Raw genomic sequence first — 6,035 nt, forward strand, 5'->3', positions numbered from 1 at the left:
GCCTTAGCAACTGTAACTAAGGGGGCGTGACTTACCGAAGGGTCTTCAGCTTTTTAATGCACAGACCTTTTTATATACAGTCTATGGCACAGACTCATCCTTGCTTTGTGTGAGTTTCCTGTCGCCCCTCTTTCTTTCTCTATCCCACGTTCTGAGATTTCCAGAACAAAAGTGGGTACTCAAGAGTTTATCATTGACTCATGATGCAAAAGCCATCATGACAGTGCACCTGTGATTCTGTTAGTGTCGTCTGTGGTTCTTCACATTTTTTGCTGTGCACGTTGCCTGTTGACCCTTAGCTGCAAAATATTTTTGCTTTGGTCTTCTCAGTTTGAGGAAATTGAACTGTACATGTTAAAGAGGACTGTGAGGATAGACTTCTTACCATTGAATGAAAATGAATAAATGTTTTTGTAAATAGTAGAGTATGTAGCATCAACACCACTCATCCTAAGTTATTTGTTTTTACTTTTCCTTATTTCAGGGTACAAAACAAGGACATCTGCTGCTCACAAGATGGCACTTGAAAGTTATTTGGAGACAATAAAAGACATGAGGCTGCAAGGAAGCACGTATGAGGAAATTTCTTCTACCCTCGTCTCCATGGGCTTGGAAAAGGGTGGTATAAAAAAATTCTGTCTCAGATACAATCTAAAGCAGAAAGAAGTAGTGTCCAACACTTAAGATAAAGGGTATATATATAACACGCAAAATTGACCTACATTTACGTGTTGCAGCTGCACTACGTGTTGTCCAGCCGCCATACCACTGGGCACGCACTCAAGTATGTTTTCACAGAAATTCCTCATGCCTTACACCTCTTAATTGTGAAATCCTATGGTTTATTTAAAATTTTTTCCTTGATGACATTTCTTTCTCTGTCACTCACATAATTTCTGTGTATGTTTGTGCTAGACAGTAAAGCAGAAATGTTTTAGGAATCCAGGACTTCTTCAACACAATGTCCATTATATCATTTGTAGGTTGTATGCTAAATATCAATTTAATTATTAATTTCTATTTTAAGGGGCACAAAAGACAGGCTCTTTTTTAGGTTACCCAGAATGTTATTTAGCCTAAAATAATATTATATATATTTTGGCTTCTGAAAATCACATCAAAATAGATATTAGGTGAAAATATATTTATAAAATGGGTCAAATATATTTGGAATCAGGTTTGCAGTCATGTTTTGTTTATATGACTTTTAAGTATCCCATTGTAAATAATTGTATCAGAGTGAGCAGAAATATTTAGCAACCTCATCAGACCCTGCAGAAAGTATTTTGATGGCTAGATAACATCTCATGTAAGTAAAAAATAAGCTGAATTGTGTTTTATGTGAACTGCTGGTTTAATGTCACACAACCATACATGTCTTATCAGTGTTCCATCCATCTATTTTATCCGTTTTAGGGATTAAGAAACCTGAATCCTGTGCCCTACCATGCGGCATACATGGGTCAAAAAATGCACATTGACCAGAACGAGAAGATGGTCATGTTTGGTGTGACATGGTACAGTCACATCAAACACAGTGGTACAGTGGTAAACTGGTTGACCACTCCACCATGCCAATTATAAATAACCTCACCATATATGATGAAGTTTACAAGTGAGTATGTGACATAATCTTCAGTAATGTGTATTTCAGCATTAACCTACGTCTATAACTGTAAGATATAATGTTAGCATTTTTACCCCTTCTCCTGTTTATGCATTTTAATGAACTGTGTAAAGGGTTATTAGAATGACCTACCAATGTTACCAGCCTGACATAATCCATGAATGTTGAAACAGGCAAATGATACTTTACTAGATTGTGGAATTTGCAAAACATATATATAATAATTTTATTTCAATATTTAAATAGGACTGCAGTTCTCAGCTATGGACTATGGGATCAAGTCAGAGTCGACCATGGTTGAGAATTTCTCTTGTCTCTCTTTGTACAAGACAAGCTGTCTGGGTACAGACTGGACCAAGAAAGAAAGGCCACCATATTTACAGACACAGTCAACAAAGGTATTTGTTTTTCTTTCTATACATCAAACTGTATTTCTTGCCCTCATTTTATTTTGACATCTCATATGGACAGTAGAAATATCCTAAGGAATGCATGCTGGACGGGTTCCAGATGTTACAATGTAACAATGGCTGGTGTCATCATCAATAAAGTTTTAAATAGTGCTGTTTTGGTCAAGTTGGACAAATCTGCCCATTTCAACTTTCAAGCTCCACAGTCTGATAAGCGGCTATGGTCAAATAATGGAAATCACAAAATAGATCAAAATGCATGTCAGTGTTTCCCATACGTTCATTTATTTGTGGTGGCCCGCCACGATACCAACGCTGACCACCACATATTGATTTTCTCTTTTTTTCCCCAGGCCTATTTAAAATCGTATTTGACTGAAGAGCAGCGTGGCGCATTCGCCCAGCACATCCTCTCGCTTGTACCTCTCTCTCTCGCTCTCTCTTACACTCCATCACGAACACAGCTGCACACATCTGTCCAACACAACGCTGTCAGTTTCGTAAACCCAACTCAAAAAAAATAATTAGCAAGCATGTAAGGAGCCTAGTGTAGTATCCAAAATGTATGCATTTGACTTATAACAGTTCAAAATAGCACTGTAGCAGCAAGACAGATGGTCAGGGACCTTTGGGAAGAGTATTGAGTGGTGGTTATGTAGGGACTGAACCTGAGGTCATAGAATTTGACCTCTAACCCTTGTTTTGCTACCTAAAGATCGCATGTACCCTTCTGTGGATTTTATTTTGCAGACTCAGACCCTTCTCTGATACCAGATACCTAAACACACACACACACTATATAAGCCATGTTGGATGTACAGAGAAACGGAGTGGCCTTCGGGCTGGGTCACTCTCCAAGCTGCTGCAGAGCTTGTAATTGATGCTGAACTCTTTGATTAATAAACTATTATGATCAAGAACAGTGTCAAGTGGAGTTTCTTCTCTACACATCAATCACCACACTAGCTAATGAGGAGAGCTAAGTCGATGTTAGAATACAGCTGGGTTTTCGAGGCTAACATGCTGTATATAGCTGGTAGTCATTATCAACCTCAGTAGTATTCAGAGTGTATATTATTTAACTATTTTTTGTCTTTCTTCATTATTTATTTCAGAACAACAGAATTGAACGTGTGTGGCCTGAGGTCAACAACCGTGTGACTTATCCTCTAAAGTCAGCAATCATCAATCTAGTGAATCAGGAGAGGCTAAACATGGAGGACAACACTGTGCGTTTCTGCTTGTCAAACTTGTCATGTCAGATTGCCAATACTGGACTTCAGCGTTTTGTTGACGCATGGAATAGCCATACAGTTTCAGGTATTTGAGGATTTATCCAATTTTTTTCCACAGCACACAAACACATTTCTTCGGGGTGTTAGTGTGTTTGAGCGTAATGAGCTAATGGTCCTTTTTTGTTGTCCCTACTCAAAACAATCATCTTTTCCCCAGGTAGAGGCATTCCAAATGTCTTGGCAGAAGGTGGCTGCAGGGTGAAGCTCACTGCGGATCAGCTTCCAACTGCAAGTCAGGCTGCTGACTTGTATGACCAAGAAAATCACGCCAGCCTAACAAGAACATCAGTCTTTGGTAGAGAACCCCTTTGTGGATGCCACGGAACGTCTTCAGGCTGAGAGGCGCTTCGCTGAGGCGCATCCAGACATCACAGTCCTGCTTGACGAGACAGTGAACCACAATTTTGGGCCCTTCCAAAATGCATTAATGCACTTGGTTACAATACAACAACAGTACAACAGTAATGCTCACCAGGTTTCACACATAAGTAGGCCGCCACACTGAGAGCTACAGGCTGCATTCAAAATATTTACTCTGCTTAACAAACAAAAGTATTTTACACTGGCAAAAACGGCAAAGGAAAATAAAAAGTTTACAACTCCACAGATTTGTTTTGGAAGAGTTTTGACACATAACAGTAGAGTAGTTTTTAGCAGCTATAGTGCCATAGTAAGAGAAGCTGGAAGGCAGGTGAAGTTCTGCACACCCTTCAGTCTCAGTGATTAGCTTCCTCTGGTCGCAGTGCCAGCCTTCTCTTTGATATAAACATAAGTCAAAAGGTCAAACCCTTATTGCCTGTTGGCGCCACAGAAGGACTCTTACACAGAAGGGGGCAGAGTGACCTCTGCTGGTTGAGCTACCACATAGCAAGGCGGCCTATAAATATGTTAGGAAACTAAAATATGAATTAAATTATATAAACTTAAATAAATAGGCTAACTGCTATCCTCATCTACATATAACATTAGTTCCCCTTCAAGGGAACTCGAACTGCGTCGGTTACGACACTATGGGAATGCCTCTAGGCGAAGCAGGTCTGAACGTGAATGAAATCACTCCAATCCTATTGGCTTGTTGCTAGAACGGTAAGGTGTGACGGAATAACCGGAGGAGTATAAAGCACACCTGTACACACTCATCATTAGCTTTTTTCTATTCAGCAGGCGCTCTGTATGTTGTTGAAGAAAGCTCCAGTCCTACAAGCAGCGAAATGTCTTACCCGAGGAAGAAGTCTACCAGCATGTCCGGCAATCAGAGGTACAGAAAGTGTGTTTTTCCTTGCCCTCGGTACATCACGGATGGAGATTCACATGAGATGTGTGTCTCATGTTTGGGGATGGAGCACGCCCGGGCAGCTCTCGAGGGGGCTGCCTGCGGCCATTGCGAAACCCTTTCCGTGCGGGTACTGAGGTCCCGCATGGCTCTCTCTTCTGAGGACGGCCGGATGTGTTCTCCCCGTGGGGCGGGCCCGGCTGCCGCTGAGGCGGCCCGGCGGCTTCACTCATGGGGTTCACAGCGTGATCTGTCGGAGGATTTCGGGACGGCTGAGGCCTTTTCCCGACCTTCGCCCGCGGCTCCGACGCTTCCTTCCCTCGTTCGGGAGCCCGTTTCTCGGCCTCTCCCGCTCGCGGTTTGGATCCGGAGACGCTGCAGCAATCCGACTCCGAGGAGGTGGACGTGCTCGGCGTAATGGACGATGACTTCCGGGTGTCGGGGCAACGTCATCAGGCCGCGCCCGACTATGACGAGCTGCTGGAGGTGGTGACTAGAGCCGTGGCTAAGCTCGACATCGACTGGCCACAGGAGGAGCAGACACCACAGGCCAGTGTGAAGCTTGATGAAAGGTTTCTTAAGCACCACGCACCACCTCCACGCCGATCTCTGCCTTTTTTTCCTGATTTACATGATGAACAACATGAAGAGGAGAGGAAGCAGAGTGTCGCTTCTCGGGGGCCCCCCCGAGGGGCTGGGGCAGCGAGGTGGCGCTCTCAACCTCAGCCTTCTGTGAGACGCGATCTGAGGACCATCGTCCAGTCCCGACGGAGCTCAGGGAAGAGGTCCTGAAGACCGGGGTAGGGGAGTTTTTTCTCCCCTCCCGCACCCCCCGCCCCCCCCCCCCCACCCCCCCCACCCCCCCCGGAGGCCGACCGAGGTCCCCTCCGCCGTGGCAACAGGTGATGTTATCCCCGAGGGGCTGGTTCCGTTGGCAGACTTTGCAGAGGCTTGGCGGAGCCTGACGAACATTTCTCCGTGGGTCCTGCGCACTGCCATAGATGGGTATCGACTACAGTTCAGAACCCGCCCTCCAAAATTCAACGGGGTGGTTTGGACTGTGGTCCGCCCGGAGCAAGGTCCGGTGTTGGGACAGGAAGTTCAGACTCTGCTGAGGAAAGGGGCCGTGGAACGTGTCTCCCCCCCAGACAGAGACGCCGGCTTCTACAGTCGGTACTTCATAGTCCCCAAGAAGGACGGAGGGCTGCGCCCTATTTTGGATCTGCGGGTTCTAAACCGGTCTCTGAGGAGATTCAGGTTCAAGATGCTCACCATCCCCGCCATCATGTCGCACATCCAATCCGAGGATTGGTTCGTCACGATAGATCTACAGGACGCCTATTTCCACGTCTCCATCCGTCCTTCTCACAGGAAGTTCCTGAGGTTCGCCTTCGGGGGTGTGGCTTACCAGTATCGGGTTCTTCCATTCG

General features: G+C 44.9%; 1 long non-coding RNA gene across 1 annotated transcript; it reads left to right on the top strand.

The window, feature by feature from the left end:
* The first annotated feature begins 490 nt into the window (after positions 1 to 490).
* Positions 491 to 4,204, top strand: LOC123984343. Its single transcript, XR_006828422.1, has 5 exons — positions 491 to 784; positions 1,417 to 1,615; positions 1,874 to 2,025; positions 3,153 to 3,357; positions 3,490 to 4,204. It is a non-coding gene; the product is annotated as an uncharacterized LOC123984343 (long non-coding RNA).
* The last annotated feature ends 1,831 nt before the right edge of the window (positions 4,205 to 6,035 follow it).

The sequence above is a fragment of the Micropterus dolomieu genome, linkage group LG02, assembly GCF_021292245.1.
Source record: "Micropterus dolomieu isolate WLL.071019.BEF.003 ecotype Adirondacks linkage group LG02, ASM2129224v1, whole genome shotgun sequence".
NCBI classification, from domain to species: domain Eukaryota; kingdom Metazoa; phylum Chordata; class Actinopteri; order Centrarchiformes; family Centrarchidae; genus Micropterus; species Micropterus dolomieu.